Source organism: Equus caballus, chromosome 10, assembly GCF_041296265.1.
Source record: "Equus caballus isolate H_3958 breed thoroughbred chromosome 10, TB-T2T, whole genome shotgun sequence".
NCBI classification, from domain to species: Eukaryota; Metazoa; Chordata; class Mammalia; order Perissodactyla; family Equidae; genus Equus; species Equus caballus.
Window position 1 is genome coordinate 77758442 of NC_091693.1, and position 19827 is coordinate 77778268.

Here is a 19827-nt window from a genome sequence, read left to right on the forward strand (position 1 = left end):
AAGCATCCTGAGTGGAAATAACTCCAGGGAAACCAGAGAATGCATGAAAAAACAGAGATATGGTCTCTGCTTCTTGTCGCTAAAAAGTGCATTAAAGTGTATTGTAAATACAGAAAACTATTTCAAAATGCCAAAGGTTTATGATGTCAAGAATTAAATACTTCGCCAATGAAAAGAGGCCATGGGATGTGATGGTCACGGCTCTGATGTATGATCTATCTTCACACAGCAACAACAACATCTCCAAAAGTCCTTATCTCTGAGTATCACTTCTCTCCAAAAATAAAAATAAATATGCTCTCTTCTTCCCTTTTTTCTGACTAGAATCGTAAAAATATCAGACACCATAAACACTTTGTTGCCTTCTAAGAAAAACATGCTATAGTATATACATATATACACAATTCAGTGAGTTGCATAGTATTAAAATATTTACATGCTGATTTGTAAATTCTTACCCAAGTGTTTAAAAATATATCATGATAAGATTTTAGTGCTAGAAAGTTATTGTGTTCTTTGTATCTGGGATTCATGGAGAAGACTAGTAACATCCTTTCCTTTGAATACATATATCTAAGCATTTTTACTTGGATGTCTAATAGACATCTTCCATTTAACATTTACAAAACCAAACTTCTCTTCCTTCACCCTGAACCTCCTTCCCCTCTAGCAATCCCATGCCGTAACCTTCCAGTTCCTAAGGCTTAAAACTTTGGAGCCAACTTCTCTTTCTCTCCAATATTTCTCTCACAACCACATCCAATCATCTAGCTCATACTGTTGGCTCTCCTTCAAAATATATGTATCTACACTCTCATCACTCCTCAAACCATCACTACCTTGGTCAAAGACTTCAACATTTTCCTCCTGGAATATTTTAATAATCTGAAAACTAGTCTCCTTTCTTCTGCCCTTGGCCCCTAGAATCAATTTACAACACATTAGCAAGAGTAAGAACGGATTATTTCACTCTCTTCAAAACTCTCTGCAAGAGTAGAAACCAAAGTCCTTAAAATGGAGCATGAGGAGAATTGGTATGAAGTTAAGTAAACACCAGTATGGCAGAATAGTGTATTTTCTGATTGGGTTGGCATTTTTGCCTGTACGATGCAAAAGTAATTGTTAAATACTTTAATTTCTTGCTTCTGAAGTCCTACACAAGATACCCTCTCACCCCTGATCTGTGACCTTGACTTTTCTTAGATCTTAGATCATCTCTTAAGAATGTTTCCTCTTCTCTTTGTTCTCTTGTCAAACTGTCATCCTTGCTGTCCCAGGAGCTTGCCGAGCATGCCTCCACCTCAGAAGTTTTGCCCTTTTGCTCCTTCTGCCTCCTTCCCTGATATCCACTTGGTTTATTTCCTCACCTCCTTCAGATCTTTGCTCAAATGTCACCTTCTTAGAGGGAACTCTCTAGACTTACCTATTTAAAATTACGTGGCCCTTTGGTTTTTCATATTTTCCTTTCCTGCTTTATTTCTTCTCCATAGCTTTTACCACCTTTTAATACACCGTATAGCTTATTTATTTTATTTTATGTTTTCCCCTAATAGAACATGAATTCCACACAGGCAGGGATTTTTGTCTGTCTTGTTTCCTATTGCATTATCAGTGCCTTGAGTAGTGCCTGGAGTTGAGTAGCAAATCCAAAAGGATTGCATGAAGATCTTAATTTTTTTCAGCAAATTATATAATAGACAGGAATATGCATTTAAGGAGAGGTTTTTTTCCTAATGAGAAACATCTTTTTGTTATTTATCTTTGAAGGGGGATTTTTCCCATCTCTGATGATGATGAAATCATGAAACAAGAACTATATCCCTCTTTCCCCCATATCTAGTCTCTACCCCAGGGTCTAAGTTTGACATTAGTGTTTGAGCTTTATCTTTGGGAGTTTCTCTAAGATCATTGGACCCTATATCATATGCATGACTTACACTTACTCTTGGAGAAACCGCAAGATCCTTCAGATGAAAAGTCATTTTGAGCTCAAAACTATAGTTAATTGTTCTTCATTGTTTTCCTAGTTCATTCCAATTTTTAAAAATTAAGGGAATTTAAAAGACCATTATTCCTCCAATATTTGAAGCCAGATTAAGAGGAAATGTCACTAGAGTTACTTTTACTGGAAAGGAGAAGGAAAAGAAGAAGAGAAGGGAAAGAAATTATGATCACTCTCTCTGAAACAGTTATAAGATGATGAGGGACTTTTTGGTAGTTTTAAGATCTTCCCACGATCTACAAACCTATAGAATACAACCATTTAGTCTATGAACCCTCTTAACAGAAGTCTTATATCAATCGAGTTTTATATTTGATATCTTTACATATCTTTTACTTTGAAAATTTACAGTTCTGACATGACATGAATTACTCACGCTCATACATTCTAACTGGCTTTCCAACTTTTTCCCTCTTCTCTGCATTTGATTTGCAGCTATCATTTTCTGAACCTTACAATCACATTCATTGTCTTTATCCCTATACTTTTATTTCCTACGATTTGGACTGACTTCTCCGTAATTTTAATAACCAGATAGCTTAGATATTGGTTCTTGGTGTGACGGGTTTCTGACTTTTATCCTTAAAGTTTGTATTTGCATTTTTACCAAACTTGGGTTATTCCCTTTCCTCTACTGCACTGTCGTGCCTTTGTCTACATTGTAATGGTTCAAGCCCCCAGTTTTATAATTTCCTACCAGACCTGCTACTATGAAGACACTGAAAATAAAGAATTGGCTGGTGGTATTGAAGAGGGAAAAATAACCTGAAGAATAAGGATAGATGTTTGAAAATGTTTTCAAAGACAACCAGTCTTTTAGTGGCTTTGTGATGCATACTATGTAGCATATTGGGAATCAATATAAATCACGTTTGCTGTCAAGTACATAAATATATGGCAATCAGGGTTAACGGATAATTTGGAAAACCCTTCTTCTATGGAGAAGAGACTAAATTGTTCTTAAAGGCAGAATTTTCTTGTGTTTCTTACTATTTGATCCTTGACAGTCTGTGCAGTAGAAGCTATTTGCCTCTGTGACATCCTTTTTTGCCAGTCTTCATGAATGTGTTTAGCAAAACTTCCAAAATAAAGGGTTCAAGCTCAAGTATATACATACATGGAAGATACTGTAATTCAGCCCTTCTATTGAATTTTGTTTCTTTTTATGAATGAATCCTAGGAATATGTTCCTTAGTAAATTTTATTAATTCTATCCTCTTTTTAATGGATTTAGAAATTTTACGGGTCATTCTTTATTATATTCTTAAAACCATAATATTAACTTTTTATTTAATGTCTATATTATCTCATGTCTTTGTTGATTTCTGAGGATGAATGGAGTTCTGTTAAATGAAATGTCACTAAGTGAAACTTATGATTCAGAAATGGATGTGCACATATGCCCTTTCAATCTTTTTAGCTAAATTCCTGTAAATTTAGAAAACACATCATATCAAATAGCTATCAATAAATTTGTCATTAAAATATGGAGACATAAGAAATTGGTGTTAGTATTTGGAAGTACAAAATGCTTTTAAATGGACTTTAAACATGTGCGGGCATATTATACTATTGTCTTGAATTTATTGTTGATTTAATCAAATATACTTAGTATATTTTCCAAATCACTAGAATGTCACTTGACTTCTAGAATGATGGAATGAAGATACAAGCCAGCGTCAGTTATAAAGTCTTCCCCTTGAAGTAGTAGAGTGAATTGGATGATGATTTCAGTTTATTTCATTTTCAACATGAACAAATATTTATTGAGCCCTTATGCTGCCCCAGGCACTGTTCTAGGTTCCGGGGATATAGCAGTAAACAAAATAAAGCCCTTGCCCTTCTGAAAGTCACATCCTAGTGGCGAGGACACACACAAAGCAGATAAGCAAAGTTGTGTACTGTCTGGTGGTGCTTTAAGTGTGATAAGACTTACTAGTTTAATTTGTGTGACCTGTGGCACACAGTTTTCTCCTCTGTGAAATGGGACAATAATTGTGTCAACAATATGAGCTAGATTTTGATAATCTAGTCCCTTCCTTTTCATGGAAAATGCAATATTATCTCCACATTTCCATGCTGTTTTGGGGATAGTTGTTAAGTTTCTTTGGTTCCTTCCTTTCTGCTCAGTGCTGGCAGTACCTGCCAGGGCTGCAGATGCTCAGGGGAAAGGCCTCTCACAATCTGCCTTTTGGGGTCTTCCAGAGGTGGCAGGTTCTGCTGAATTTTGTCCCTTTTAAGGTAAATTCCTTACTGCTTTAATTAATTATACTGAACAATAAACATTGATCTTTGTCAGAAAACAAAGAACCAAAGATAAAAAATTCTCATTGAACAACTTAATCTTCCCATTTAATCTATTTTCCCTTATCCACAAGCAGAACCTCAAACCCATGGTTTTCCTGGGTAGGTTTGGGTATATTCTATACCCAAAGTACCAAAGTACCATAATTAAAGGGAGCTCTCATCATGGCGGTTCCAGAAGTGCTCCTTTAGGTGGTATTAAAAGGATTATTTCCTGCTGGTTTGTGAAACGTAATGAGAATTTTTCTTCTTATAGGGTGTTCATATTATAAAACACCTTGAGAAACTCATCTTAGGAAAGTCTCAAAGTATGGGCAGAGTAGAGAGCACCATGAATATTGATTATAACTCATCTAGGAGGAACCATGAGTAAATAAAAGTTTCTCTTATGGGGGCCAGCCCAGTGGCGCAGCAGTTAAGTTCGCACGTTCTGCTTTGGTGGCTTGGGGTTCGCGGGTTCAGATCCAGGGTGCGCACATGGCACCACTTGTCAAGCTATGCTGTGGTCGGTGTCCCACATATGAAGTGGAGGAAGATGAGCACAGATGTTAGCTCAGGGCCAGTCTTCCTCAGCAAAAAGAGGAGGATTGGCAGCAGATGGGTCAGGGCTAATCTTCCTCAAAAAAAAAAAAAATTTTTTTTTAAGTTTCTCTTATGAAATAAAGAAAAAAGCAGCAAATGACTTCCATCTTAAGGAAATGTGGAGGTTCCCTATTCTATTCATATAGAAAATCAGTAAAGGAGAGTGTCTCTGTTAGGGTCAGCTGGATTCCATGTTAATTAATGAACAGAAAAATTGAGTCTATGTTCACATATTGACTTTCATTAAGGAATATTTCAGACCATCAACAATTGATTCATTAGTTTTATGAAGGAAAAAACAGATAATCTATTAGGGTCACAATAAAGCATTCTCTTTTTGGAAGCAGGAAAGTATAGACACCTGTCGGATTGCCGATTTTTGTGAATTGACTTGTTTATGAAACCTTTATAAATTTATCTCCCTCATTGATTATATACTGAAGATTTTAGCCAGTCTCTAGAAAAAAGACCAGTGATTTTTACATAGCTTATTTACTAAAAGATATTTGAAAGCATTTTTCTAGTGCAAAGAATTTTAAATCTTATTTTGCCACAGTTCTTTTGTCATTTAATGCACATTATAAACATATTTTTACAAAATTTTCTCAAGAATAATAAAACAAACTATACAAATAATTCAAGATTGGAAAAAACTAGAAATATGTAAGTGTACATATTATTAACTTTGAATACTTACAAGGATATTTGGCAATTACTCAATATATTTGATTAATGGAGAGTGACCAGCAGATAATTATTAACTAAATGAAAAAGCAAAAGAAATTTTCTGATTATCCCTCAAGCATGGCCCTCTCACTCCAACCAAAAAATCCAAATTGCTCATTTTATTAGTATATAAATGGATACCTATAAGATCTGTCTTGCTAGAAGTCACACAGGTAATTATTACTGGAATCAAGGCTCAACCATCACAGTGATATTGTTGTTGTTTTTAATAACTTCTCCTTTGCTCTCCTAACCCTTTTTCTATTAAACTCTGTTCTGCCTGCATATGACTCCATTTCATTTCTCCATACCATTTACTGTGCTTGGAATTCTCCACTGGTATTACATTAGGTAAACATCTGATAACGCAAAGAGGGCAATACTCAGGGATATTCAAATTAGAAACAGATTGCACATATCCACTATTTCCAGCCTTTCAGGATCTTAGCAATCAATACATGTCGGGTGAGCCCAGTCCTGGGGGAAGATGAAACTTTATCAGGCCTATGTCTACATAAAACAATAGTCATTCAATGAAGCCAACCATCTGTGTTTAGAAGCACATGTTCCTTGACTTCAAGAAGAAACTGGGATGAGGAGCAGCTCAAAACACCTACTAATCTTAGCTCTTGATTATCTTCTTTGCATTTGTCAATGATTTAAGGTGAGCAGAAGGCCAGGATGTTGGAGACTTTGCTATCATGATGGCTGCCAAGCAACTCTGTTGTCTATGGGAGAGCTGTGGTACTCTTTGGGGGAGAGCTTCCCACAGGTTGATTCAGACATTTCCTCTTTTGTATTAACTTACAAACTGTTTTTCTCATAGGAGTTACCAAAGGAATTATATGGACTGGAATCTTTAACAGACTGGATTTTCCCAAATCTTAAAAAGAAATTGGAGAGAAGTGTGGATCTTAATCAATTGGTTAATCTAAGCTTACAAAAATATTTAATTCAATTCACTAAAAGGGAGTAAAAAGGCTGTGCATCAGAGTTTACCTGAGATTATCTCAGCATTGCTGTTGTTGTGTTTGGAAAAGGGTGGTTTTGGAGTTACTTGGCCACTATCCTTTTACCTGACTTTTTAACTGCCATTTTATGGCTTTTAAAATAAGGTGTGAAAATACTGTTTTAGACCTATACTGAGAATATAAATGTTACAAGAATCATATTCTCTTAAAATAATGCATTTAAAAAAATCGTGGTATTTATGATACTATTGTATTCTAAGTTGAGAGTGATCTACTTTAAATATGATTTCTCTTTGGAGAAAGAAATTATTATTAAAAACAGCATAGCTCCGTACGTCATACCACATATTATGGTAAATTTCAAATAAAAACAAGAAAACTGTGAAGTCTCAGTAGAAAGCATGAAAGAATGCCTTTATAATCTTGGAGTAAAGGCCTTTATACCCATGATTCAAATTCCAAAAAGTAAAAAAAAAAAGCAAAAAAAAGATACACTTGACTAGATAAAATTCAAAAATTTCTGTATAGGAGAACCCATAAACCAAGTCAAAAAACAAATGACAAACAGAAAATTTTTCAGCTCATATCATAGACATAGAGTCAAGTTCTCTACTGTATTAAAAGATTTCTAGAAATTGATAAGAAAAGGAAAAATCCAGTAGAAAGATGGGCAGCTGGTATGAACATATGGTTCACAGAAAAGAAAATATAGTGTCTCTAAAAATATGAAAAGATACTATACCATACTTAAAATGAGAAAAATAGAAATTCAAACTGTGGAGTAGTTTGATAACACACTCCTTCTTGAGAAGGCTAAGGGGAAATAAGTTCTCCCTTACGTTGCTTTAAGGATGGAGGATAATGTGGCAATATTTATCAAAACTACCAAAGGAAGTGTACTTTGACCCAGCCACTCCTCTTTTGGGAATTTATCATTCAAACAGACTTGCACACATGAGAAGAATTTCATAGGAAATATTCAAATATATTTCCAAGCATATTCATAGGATAATTGCTTGCAAGAACAAAAAGTTAGAAGAAAAAAATTTTAAAAATATATGATTTATTCATGGAAGGGTGGCTATACAGATCTGATACAGTCTGCTGAAATAAACCAGAATACTATACAAATCCAAAAAAATGAGGAAACACTTTATGTGCTGAAATATAAATATCTTTAAGGTATATTGTTTGGGAAAAAAAAGGTACCGAATATTGTAGGGAATATGTTACTTTTAATGTAAAAAAGTGGGGAGGGGAATAAAACTAAATATTGATATCTGCTTGTATATTAAGGAAATGCAGAAAAATATAAAGGGATTAATAACATTGGTTGTTGGGGGAGCTGGAAATAGTTGAGACAAGGGTGGAAAGAAAATTTTCACCTTTCTACATTTTTTTATTGTTGAAATTTTGGAATGCATTATTTACTGAAAAATCAAATAAAAATGTTTAAGATTTTTTTTTATCGTCTGAAGCCATTTTGACATTGCTAATAGTTAAAAAGTTTGTTGTAAAAAATAGAAGAGCAGAAGGAGTACCCATGTGCCCACCACTCAGCCTAACTTATAGAACATTACTAATAGTTTTAAATCCTCCTTCATATCTCTACACGGTGCCCTCAATTACTGCTTAAAGGTAAGTATTCCAAATTATGTTGACTATTAATTTTATTTTCTCTATAGTTTTACCACTTATGTGTATATCTCTAAAAATATATAGCTTTGCAAAGAGTTCATGTAAGATTAGATTATTTCTTCTTTGAATGTTTGGCAGAACTCAGTTAAAATTATCTGAGACTGGTATCTTCCTTATATAAATATTTATACTCTTAATCCCATATCCTCAATGATTTTAGGACTATTGTAATTTTCAGTTTCTAGCTGAGTCAGTTTTAATTATTGTATTTCTTTTTCCAGGAACTTGACCATTTTCAATGAACTTGTGTAAATTTTGTAATAATCTCTATTTTTAAAAATACATCTGCTGCATCTGTATTCATCTCTCTTTCTAATCCTCATATTATTTATATATCTTTTTTTATCAGTATTGCCGTAGGCCTTCTTTAGATAGCTTCATTGAAACTCTATTGTACCTTTGCTTCTTATTTCACTAATTTTACTATCTTCTTTTTTATTTACATCTTTCTTTGTGTTAAATTTTGTGGATCTTCTTTTCTTTAATATGAATTCCTAATTTGGGTTCTGAACTACTGATTTTAATTCTTTCCTATTCTCTAATATTAAAATTTTTAAAAGCTATGGATTTTTCCTTTAGGAAATGATTTTTTTCCTCTTTTTGTTTCCAAAATATTTTACATTTTTACCTCTCACATTTAATCCTTGGCCTCTGTGGAATTGATGTTTGTATGTAGTGAATGGTAGAGATCAAAAATTTCCCTCCCATCACCAGGTATCTAATATTAGTCTTAGGTAGTCCTGACTTCATTTACTGTTCTGTGTTTCAAATGCCCCAGTCTTGTACAGGGCCCCTGCTTTATTTCCTGTACCTTCAGTAACTATCAAACCAAAACTTTAGATGAAACAGGATCAGCAAAAGATCAAGTCAGTGGCTGTCATCAATCTTTGATATCCTTCCTTGGATTCTCACGCCTGTCTTGTATTTATCTTCTGAGGATTTCCCTTATTTTCTTGCCAGTTTAGCATTATTTAATTTTTTCTTTTGAGGAAGGTTGGCCCTGAGCTAACATCTGTGCCCATCTTCCTCTACTTTATATGTGGGACGCCTGCCACAGCATGGCTTGACAAGTGGTGGGTAGGTCTGCAGCCGGGGTCTGAAGCACAGTGAACACCGGGCCTCTGAAGTGGAACGTGTGAACTTAACCACTGTGCCACCTGGCGGCCCCTATATAGTTTTTTTTTTTTTAAATATAGCATTTCTATTTGTTTTGTAGAGGGAGGAATTGTCACGTATCAATAGTACAAGAAGTCTTTCATATTGATTGTCACTATAAGAACTTTGAACTCCAACAGAATAAAAGCATTTGAATAATAAGCCTAATTTAGTTTTTAAGAAATGTATATTCTAGGAACTTTGCTACTCTTTGTAATGTGTTTTTTATTACCAACACTTTTGACATGTGCCTCAGTGCAATTTGTTCCAATATTGTACATTGAAAGAAAGAAAAGAAAATATTACGGGTGTAGGAAGCTAAATACTGATTTGAGAATAAATGTTCTGGATATTGTAGATGTGCAATAATCAAGTTATTTCATATTGGTTGGAATTGGCAGTAAGTTTTCTTGGAATCACAATTGCTTAGTCATTTATTTTTCTCTTGCAAATAATTTACATATTGGTCTAGGCAAAAAGCTTTCTGACGTCATTTGCTGCCTATGCACTCTTCTATAACGCTAGACAGGATTTTCTGAGGTCATGGGGACATGGAAAGTGTTGAAAAGGAGTCTGTCATTTCCCATGAATGTTTCTCTTTAAATAACCACCTAGCAAAGATGAAATCCTTTCGGGATTATGGAGGCAATGTTACGGGAATCAAAACAGTAATGTGGGATTCTTTCTGTTTCTAATTTTTCTAGGGTTTAGAACCTTCAGGTTGTCTCTAATATAGTTTCTTAGCAAAATTATTTTACGCCTTTTAGAATGGGTGATCTAGAATCTGATGTGATCTCTCATGAGATCATCATTTATGGACCAATGTAAAACCTACCACAAGTTACTCAGAACCTAAAGTGACTTTTAGATTCCTGCATAGCTCTCTGCAATTGCCTGGACAAAAAGGTTCAAGGTGGGTATTAATAATATGGATTAGAACAACTGGTATATATTAAAAAATCAGGGACAAAGGAAAATAAACATGTAAGCCATGAAACCCTAGGATAGTGGTTAGCATTGTGGCCTCTCTGGTCAGACTCTTGTGTTTGTCCTTTATGTAAGTTTGCTAAAGCTGCCTTACCAAAATGCCACAGACTGGATGGCTTAAACAAGAGAAATTTATTTTCTCACCATTCTGGAGGCTACAAGTCCCAGATCAAGGTGTCTGCATGTTTGGTTCCTTCTGAGGTATCTCTCCTTGACTTGCAGACAGCTGACTTCTCACTGTGTCCTCAGTCTCTCCTCTGTGCACCCACACCCCTGGTGTTTCTCCATGTCCAAATTTCCCTTTCTTATAAGGGTACCAGTCAGACTGGACTTGAATCCACCCTAACAGCCTCATTTTAAATTAATTACTTCTTTAAAGACCCTATTTCCAAATATAGTCACATTCTTATGTACTGAGGATTAAGGTTACAATATATGAACTTTGGGGAGGACACAATTCAGACCACAAGGTCCTTGCTTGTCATTCACTAGCCATGAGTCATCAGGTCGGTTTTTAAAAAAATTTTCCTTGTACTTATTAAGATTGTTGTGATTATGAAAGGATAAGAAACATGCAAAGCACTTAGGATAATGCTTGGTAAATAGCGAATGTTAGCTATCAGTGTTAATTATTATAGAATGGAAACTTTGCATTTTTACATTTAGGTGAAAAATTATAAAATATGAAGCATTCTGAAGATATCGAGTAAGTATAGTGGGTTTATAATGTTCACATATTCTACTTCCTTGTTCATCTTCTGTCTAGTTATTCTATCCATTACTGAAAATGGAATGTGAAGACTCTATTATTGTTGAATTGTTTACTTCCTCCTTCAATTCTGCCAGTTTTTACTTCATGCATTTTGGGGTTCTATTATTATGTGCATAAAGGTTTATAACTGGTACGTCTTCTTGATGGATTGACACTTTTATATTATAAACTGACCTTAGTGTAGAGGAGAACAGCTATAACAGGAAGTCATAAGCTTGGTTCCTCTTTTGCTCCAAATTTCTTCATCTTTTATATTTATATGGGTAGTAGTTCTTTCCCAGGCCTTGTAACCCCATTTGAAGAGAGGAGAAACTGCTACGGTGCTTTTGACCGAGGTCTCCTTCCTTATAGACCATCCATCTTTATGTGCTCTTACCACTAATTCATGCGCCGTCAATGGAGAATGCAGCTTACCAAGGGCAAATGGGGAGTTGGAAAACAGCAACAGTATCATAAAACTGACTAGAAGCCAGAGGAGATCAAGGCTTTCTAGTTTGAAAATTATGACAAAGAAAATTCTAAAAATACTGATGAATGCTGAAATAATATTGGTCATTATGTTCACGGTCAATATTGTCAGCTATACAGACAATGAAATGATAGACCCATTACTAAAGTCACTAAGACACTGAATTATATTACTTAACTTATTGTTTAATACGTAACTTATTCTACTTTTTAAATGTTCATAATAAATATGGAAGAAGAGAACATATTATGTGCCAAGTAATTTTTTAAGGAAAAGAAGGTATTTTTATTCACACTTCACTGTGACAAAAGTAGAGATTTTGTGAGGATGAGTTCAGAGTAATATAGTGGAAGAAGCAGGATTTTAAAACATGGTTATCTAATGCTCGAGTTATTTCTACTACAACTTTCTGCTAACTAAAGATATCTTGACATTGCCAGAAATTAATTTAATCGGGACATTCTGCTTTTTAAAGAGTTCTGATTCATAGAAATTTTGTAACATAACATGTATTATCATGTGCAGCATATCAGGCATGTCATATATAACATGTATTGTGTACTCCAAACAGATTCATTTTTTATCTGCTATTGAAATTGATTTTGTGATTTTACAGCCGTAAAAACATTGCTCTCTGTTTTGTTTATTTAGTGTAATGTGGTTTTCACCATTGACATTTGCAAAATGTGTCAATAAAAGGAAGATCTAAGACACAGAAGAGCTCATAAAACAGTGGTGTCTGCGTATGTTGACATACTTTTAGTGCAATGTAGTGACTGATGATGTGACAGTTCTGGTGGGAAAATGTCACTATTTCTATGTCAAAGACAAAGGTAAGTGAAAAATATGAGTTAAAAATAAGGATGGACAGTCTCTAAAAGGAGGTTCATATTGGAAGGATGTGTATTATCTCAAGCTACTTGGAAATGATCATCAAGAAATGGCATCTAATGTTCTGATAACTGAGAAAAATGTAGCATGTATTACATGTATTAGAGCTTTCTAAAGATTTATTATTAAGCAAACCATTTTATAAAAGAATAAAAATGTGAGAAACCTATTTCTACTGACTTACTATTCACAAACAAGTGAGCTTGCTTAAGCTACATATGATCTCCATTGGATGAAGAACGGGGACACTGGGAGGATCTCTTGCTCTCTTCTTTCACAGGACAGGTTTGTTGAGTGCAAAGAAAGGCATAACATGAGAAACACTCAAATGCTTACTCTTGTCTTTATATCCTTTAATTTTAGAAAATCTCACGTTGGCTCAATTTTTCTGATCCAACATTACTCATTCCCTGAGATGACATGGTAAAGAAAAAGATATTGAACAGATTTGGGGGGACACTAATAATTGAAGCAGACTTTTACTTAGTTGATTATATTAACCATATGGCATCTACTGGTTTCTCAAGAGCAAATGGGAACAGGGATTTTGAAAAGAAAAAGAAGGAAAAACAGAGAGATGAGATATGTAAAATAAATTTTGGTTGATTTTTAATTTTTCCTGGATAGTTTCTCTGGAATGAGAAGTGAGAAATTACATACACTGAATCATTTGATTCTGTCTATAGCCAGATAAGTGATATTAATAGATCAGCTGCAAAACTGCCTAGAGAGAGCTTCTGTATGGGACACCAACATATTATTGATGTAAATTGGAAAAAGTTAAATTGTCCCTGCTCTCATTCCCAAGTGATGGAGATGGAGAAAATTTCTTGTTAGCACAATATCTCAGCTGAATTTTTTTTTTCTGCGATTCACACAACAGCAGAAATTTGGCAGCCAGTCGCAGTTAGTTGAAATTCTGAAAATAAATAATTCATGATGCAGTGCTGTTTATGGGAAATTAATATGAATTTTAAACCCTTTGCTATACCTCCCAAGTTATTTCTGAATAGAAAAATAAGTGCATAAAAATGCTGAAAATAAAATCAAAACTATAGAACGAGAGTTATTATAATTTTTTTTAGAATATAAATCTTGCTTTCCCAATTAAAGTGAATCAGTGAGCAAATCTATTTGATATGTAATATTTATAAATAGAAAAGCAGGTCATCCGCTTATAGCAACACCTATAAGCAAGAAGATAACTGGAATGATCACAATATTTTTTAATCCTTTCAAATGCATAGCTGAGCAAGCAAGAAAAAAATAAAGGAAATACTCAAGAAAGTAAAAGTATTGAAGCACTTGAGTTATACTGGGTGGTGGGTTTGTGGAATGGGAGGAGTGGGAAGTGTGGAGGAGGTTGCTGTTCTACTTTGCTTGGGTTTTAAAAGTTTGATGAGGATTTGGTTCCAGGAAAGAGGTGGTGAATTGGAAATAAGATCCTGCAGTAAGCTAGGCCCCCCCAAGGCGTATATTCTCATTAAAAGAGTAGTGTAGCCACTCCATCAGGGAACCCCACCCTCAGAAGGTTCCTTAGAGGTATTAGTCTGGACCCTGGTGGAAAAAATTGTGTCTCCCCTGAGAATTCATTACCATGTGGATCTCAAGTTCCAATTTACACTACATGAGTGATTCAGAAAACCTTCATCAAAAATAACATTTGAAATGTAATCTTAGAGGAGGTTGGCTGGTGACATAGTGGTTAAGTTTACACACTCCACTTTAGTGGCCCGGGGTTCACCAGTTTGGATCTGGGTGTGGACCTGTGCACTGCTTATCAAGCCATGCTGTGGCAGGTGTCCCACATATAAAGTAGAGGAAGATGGGCATGGATGTTAGCTCAGGGCCAGTCTTCCTCAGCAAAAACAGGAGGATTGACAGTGGATGTTAGCTCAGGGCTAATCTTCCTTAAAAAGAAAGAAAGAAAGAAAGAAAGAAATGTAGTCTTAATCGAACTAAAAAGGATCTTTTCAAATACCATATCTTCTCAGACAAGGGAAACGAAAACAAAAAATAAACAAGTGGGAACTCATCAGACTAAAGAGCTTCTGAAATGCAAAAGTAACTAGAATCAAAACGAAGAGACAACATACCAACTGGGAGAAAATATCTGCAAATTATATATCTGACAAAGGGTTAATCTCACACAGCTGAACAATAAGAAAACAAACAACCTGATCAAAAAGTGGGCAGAAGAGATGAACAGACATTTATCCAAAGAAGATATACAGATGGCCAATAAACACATGAAAAGATGTTCAACATCACTAGTCATCAGGGAAATGCAAATCAAAACTACACTAAGATACCACCTTACACCTGTTAAAATGGCTATAATAACTAAGACTAAAAATAACAATTGTTGGAGAGGGTGTGGAGAGAAGGGAACCCTCATACACTTCTGGTGGGAATGCAAACGGGTGCAACCACTATGGAAAATAGTATGGAGATTCCTCAAAACACTAAAAATAGAACTACCATATGACCTAGCCATCCCACTACTGGGTATCTACCCAAAGAACTTGAAATCAACAATCCAAAGTAACATATGTACCCCTATATTCATTGCAGCACTATTCACAATAGCCAAGACATGGAAGCAACCTAAGTGCCCACTGACCAATGACTGGATAAAGAAGATGTGATGTATATATACAATGGAATACTACTCAGCCAGAAGGAAAGACAAATTCATCCCATTTGTAATAACGTGGAAGGACCTAGAGGGAATTATGCTATGTGAAATAAGCCTGTCTGAGAGAGACAAACACCAGACGATTTCACTCATGTGTGGAATATAAACAAGTACTGGGACAAAGAAAACAATTCCGTGTTTACCAGGGGAAGGGGGGTGGGAGGGGCCCAGGGGGTGAAGGCGAGCACTTATGTGGTGACAGTCAAGAAATAATGTACAACTGAAATCTTACATTGATGTAAGCTATTATGAACTCAATAAAAAAAAATGTAGTCTTAGATAGCTGTGCCCGTGGTGTGCCTGGCAGAAGCAGAAGCACAACCATTCTGGAGGAACATACCAGATCCACGTTTCCCAGGGTTTCCACATACAAAGAAATCTTGAAGGTAAGTTCATGATGAAAAATTTAACATCCATGAGGAATAAATTTTCCATGAGCAAGAATCATCAGATAAACAGTAGAAAGGGTACCAATTCCCTTAAAATTTCAGATATTAGAACTATCAGATAAGGCTTCTAATTAGTGAGCATGCCTACCAATTTGTTTATTCAGTGTTCTTAGAAGATGCACACATCTATTTTTTTTTTTTTTTTTGCATTCAAAGGGTTAAGAATTTGAATGCGAAAATAAAACTTTAAAATTTTGGAAGAAAATGTAGAGAACAGGAAATTTGAGTTAAAATAACATGATGCAGGGCTAGCCCAGTGGCATAGTGGTTAAGTTCGAGTGCTCTGCTTTGGCAGCTCAGTGTCCAAGGGTTTGGATCCCAGGTGCAGACCTACATAACATTCATCAAGCCATGCTGTGGTGGCGTCCCACATACAAAATAGAGGCAGACTGGCACAGATGTTAGCTCAGGGACAATCTTTCTCAAGCAAAAAGAGGAAGATTGGCAACAGATGTTAGCTCAGGGACAATCTTTCTCACCAAAATAAATAAAGAAAGAAATTAAAGTAACATGATGCTAATAAGATCACACACCCAAAGATTGACAAAACTGCAAATATTTTATAATACCAAGTCCTGGTGAGGTTGTTGAGGAGAGTATAATAAGTGCCACCATTTTGGAGGGTAATTCAGCAATACCTTATAAAGTTGGAGATATGAAACCTTTTCACTTTTCGGGGTGTATTCTTGACGGGGTTCAGGACATGCTCATTCAAAATATGGCACCTTGGTGTATTTATTTTAACATTTATTTTAAACTGAAGGAGTTTGAGAAAGCAGTAGCAGAAGAAAGGTCACTCTGACCCTCGCCTTTCTCCCTGAAACAGGTCATATAGCCTTCTTGTGAGAGGTGCCTTGCCTATACCCTGAGGAAAGGAGCATCCTTATCTCTAAGACAGAGGGACCCTAACAATCAGGGCTTGCTGAATTTCCCCAGTTTACTACAGTTACCTCATACTCTTAAATCTGTCATATTTCTCCACAAGTGTCCATCTTTATTAAACTTAGCATAAAAACACTTGGGTTTAACCATTTCTTCAGGTCTTTTCATTTGAAGACACCTGTGTCATGTAAAACTTATATTAAATAAATCTGTGTGCCTTTCTTATTAATCTGTCTTTGTCAGTTTAATTTTCAGATCCAGCCAAGGACCCTGACAAGGCCAAGGAAAACCTTTTCCTCCCTCAAAATTTCTAGAGAAACGTCTGAACGTGCACACAAGGAGATAGGTACAAAAGTCCTCCTTCCATGTTGTTTGTAACAGCGAACAAAGTGAAAACAATCTAAATGTCCATCAAGAGAAGAATGAATAGTTACAGTGTGATATGTTCTAATCTGGAATGTTATATAAAACAGCTGGAGCTACATCTATAAAAGAAAATTTGAGATTGATAACTATATTATGATACTATTTATGTGAAATTAAAAAAAAAAGAAAAACAGTAGTCTATTTATATGAAGCAAAAGTATAAAAACATCATACCTGGGGGTGAAAAACACCAAATTCAAAATAATGATTATCCATGGGGAAAGAAAGAAGGAAATGTCATCAAGCAAGGATTCACAGGGGCTTCAAATATATTGGTAATATTATATTTATTTTAAAAGAACTATATTATATTAAAAGAATTCTCTTAGAAGAATTTAAGTTTTTATTAAGTTGGATTAATACATGACTATTCACTTGATTATTCTTTAAATTTTCCTGTATGTTTGAAATATTTCACCATAAAAAAAGGAAAAAAAAGAGGTTTTTTACATCTCACTCACTAAATATTGCTCTGATGATTAAATAGTTTGAGTTAAAAAGTGCCATTTTGTTAACCAGCACAAAGGGCCAACGTGTTTCTGTGTTTCCCAGGCCCTGTATAATTTGATTACATTAGTCTCAGGCCCCACCCGTGGGAAACATCGTGCTCCTTGGAAGCGGCCTATAGAATAATGTACAGCTATTCTACTGTCCGCTCAACAGGGTCAGGGAGGTCAATATTCATCAAATATTTAGTCTGCAAAGCTGCGTTATGGACTGAATTGTGTTCTTTCAAATTTCATATGTTGAAACCCTAACCTCCAATATAATGGTATTTGGTGATAGGACATTTAAAGATGTAATTAAGGTTAATAAATGAAGTCATAAGCATGGGACCCTGATCCAATAGGACTAGTGTTCTTATCAAAAGAGGAAAGGGTGCCAGAGAAAAGGCCATGTGGACGCACTGAGAAGGAGGCTGTTTGCAAGCCAAGGAGAGAAGCCTTAGGAGAAACCAAACCTGCCAACACCTGGATCTGGGATTTCCAGCCTCCAGAACTCTGAGAAAATAAATTTCCATTGTGGAAGTCACCCAGCTTGTGGTACTTTGTTATAGCAGACTTAGTAAACTAATACAGCTTTACAGCATGGGAAGATATGAGATTGGAAGCCCAGAAATAAATTGAAGACCAGAAGTAGAAAAGTTATCTATGAAACTGATAGGGCCAAAAGAAGAGCAAATGGCCACTCCAGGAAAGTTGGTATTCACTTGGTTAAGTCACAGATAGCTCAGAGACATCAAAGTGGCCCACGGCTTTATTCAAACATCAGGTGATTGCCAACATGTTTGAAAACCCAAGTGGAAACTTCATCTGCAGGGAGAAATAGATTTTGGTTCGGCTATTGTATGAATGAGGGCTTTCTTTGCTTTGAGTTTTACTCCATTGTTGTCTTATTTATAACAGAATAGCCTATGAATTCTGGCATATTCTATAGTTTACTGCCAAAATATGTAATTTTAAGTTTATACATGTTTTTAGAAATCACAAACAATAGCAAAACACAAACAAATGAAAGCAAACACCACAACCAGGTTTGAGGTAGGTCTTGGGTTCAATTAATTTCAAATAAGTCAGTGTTTGAGTTTTTAAAGTAATATTAGTGTTATTCATTGCTGCCTTTTTCAGACATGAGTAACTTCTTGTCTTTATTTCTTTGGATGATCGGATGTTTTGAGCTGAAAGGGAAAATATGATATCAAGGCTCTTCTGAGGAGGGTTAAGCCAAAGGAATGACTAAATAAAAAGAAATAAATGAAGGTAGTGACAGATAAATGAGCATTGGATTATTACAGAAACAGAGAATGAATATAATACCCTTAATAAGATCTATCAGTTTTTGAGCCTTATCCTGCATCTGATTCTATGTTCTGCTTTTTGTATACTGTATTCCGTTTGATCCGTAAAACTACTCTATAGCGTAAGAACTAAGATTAGCCAAAATTCTCAAATGAGGAAACTGTGATTTAGTGACATCAATTAATCTACCCAAGGACACATAACTAGTAAGTGTCAGGATCCGAATCCAGTTCTGATTCATAAGCCTAGGTCTTTAACATACCGCTTCCCAAAGGGCAGATGTTACTTTTAAGGAATTATAAAAGTCAACGTGAAGCTTTATATTCTAAATCTCTTGCTCATTGTCAGCAGTCAGAAGAGAATAGAGCTGAAGGCTGACTCTGCTTCCCCCACCACATCATTTCAGGACACCTTGTACTCCGACGCACGTTTGCTGATGACTCAGAGTGGCCGACATCTCTGTAGCACAGCAATTAGAGTAGAGCATCAGGCCTCTCACAGAGCTCACGTTGGCCCTCAAGGTAGCGTTCACCAATCAGGCCTATCCTTGGAGGACTCCGTAATCAGATTTGGGAAGTTGGAAGGAGGCCAGGCTTTCTATTCAGCAGGAGTGGGCTGAGATTCAGATGTAAATAGAAGAGAAAGTCTGCTGTGGCAGTGGAAAATAACTATGTAGCCCTGGATTGTCGATTTAGCATAAATGCTGCAATGATTCATCTCTGAGTTGATAAACATGTTTTCCAAAGTGAAAGGCAGACAGGATGCAGTCCCCAGCTAGATGGGCCTCATTACTGAAAGGTTTATAGAGGGAAGCTGCTCAGCTCACGCCTCCATAATGCTGGGGATGGATTGGTGCTAGAGGCATAGGTTTTCTTTCAATGAAACGTGGGCAGGAGGGAACTCTAGCAGTTTATCACAGAATAGTTTGAGGTGGATGCTTAGCTTTACTTTTTGTAGAGTGACGAAGCTCCAGTGTCATAGTCAGGGCTCCCACTGATAACGGGGATGCAGGAAAT